Source organism: Vigna radiata, chromosome 4 (assembly GCF_000741045.1).
Source record: "Vigna radiata var. radiata cultivar VC1973A chromosome 4, Vradiata_ver6, whole genome shotgun sequence".
NCBI lineage: Eukaryota > Viridiplantae > Streptophyta > Magnoliopsida > Fabales > Fabaceae > Vigna > Vigna radiata.
This window is the reverse complement of record NC_028354.1, coordinates 10,260,854-10,262,340: the sequence shown is the minus strand read 5'-3', so window position 1 is coordinate 10,262,340 and position 1,487 is coordinate 10,260,854.

The following is a 1,487-nucleotide window of genomic DNA, read 5'->3' as shown; positions in this document are numbered from 1 at the left end:
CTCACCTTGAGTTTCCCATTATCAACATCAATTAGCACTCTTGCGGTTTTCATGAAAGGTCTCCCAAGGATGAGAGGAACATCAATATCCTCCTCCATTTCCATTATGACAAAATCCATCGGAAAGAGAAATTTGTCCACTTTAACTAACACGTCTTCCACCACCCCATGAGGGTATTTAATAGACCTGTCAACTAGTTGGAGAGTCATACAAGTAGGCTTCAATTCCAACTCTCCAATCTTCTTGAACATAGAGAGAGGCATTAAGTTGATGCTTGCTCCCAAATCTATCAAAGCCTTCCCAATAGCTAACGTCCCAATAGTGCATGGGATAGTAAAACTACCAGGGTCTTTAAACTTCGGTGGAAGAAGCTTTTGAATGATGGCACTACAATTCCCTTGAACTTCAATGGTTTCTGCTTCAATATACTTCCTCTTTTTGGTCAGAAGCTCCTTCATAAACTTGGCATAGGCCGGCATTTGCTGTAATGCTTTCGAGAAGGGTATTTTGATCTCCAATTGCTTGAATATCTCCATAAACCGCCCATATTGCTTCTCTTTCTCTTTTCTAGAGTANATCTTTGGGTATGGGAGTGGTTTCTCAAATTCCTTCTTCTTTCCCTCAACTTCCTCTCTNTTTTTCTCATTTCTCTCACTCTCATTTTTCTCACTTTTGTCCTCCACTTTTCTCTCCTCTTCCTCTTCCTCATTGTTTTTCTCTCCACTTTCATCTTCTCTTTTCTCTCAAATCTCTCTCTCCACTTCCTCATTTCTCTCTTCTTCGTCCTCCCTCGCTTTTTCAACTAACACCTTACCACTTCTCGTGGTGATAACTTTACACTCTTCCTTCGGGTTAGCTTCTGTATTAGCTCCAAAGCCCTTGTCGGATTTCTCTTCCAACTTCTTGGCCAATTGGCCCATTTGGATCTCCAAGTTTCTAATGGAAGCTTCAGTGCTTTTGTGATTAGACATTGAGACTTGCATAAATTGTTGGAGAGTTTCTTCCAACTTAGAGGATTTTTCAGCACAAGCAGAGTGAGGTTGGTATTGTTGATGTGGTGGTCTGTTTGATGGCCCAGCTTGCCCTTGGCCCATGCTAGGGTGGGGTCTCCAAGCTTGGTTGTAATTGTTTGGCCGGTTTTGATTACCCATGTAGTTTACATCTTCTTGGGTCATGCCTTCCTTCACACACTGGCCACTTATATGCCCTCCACCACACACTGAACACCCTTGATGTTGGACATGTGACACATTTTGGTGCTCTTGCAACTGTGAGACTTTATTCATGAGGATTTCAAGCTGTTGGGTCATTAGTTTATTTTGGGCCAAGATGGCATCATGAGACTGGAGTTGTAGGACACCTCTTTGTTGCCCCCTCTCATTCTGTGATTCATTATCATTAGCAGCCATGTTTTCAATGAGCACCCGGGCTTCCTGTGGAGTCTTCCAACGGATGTTTCCGCAAGATGAGGCATCCAACATCAACTT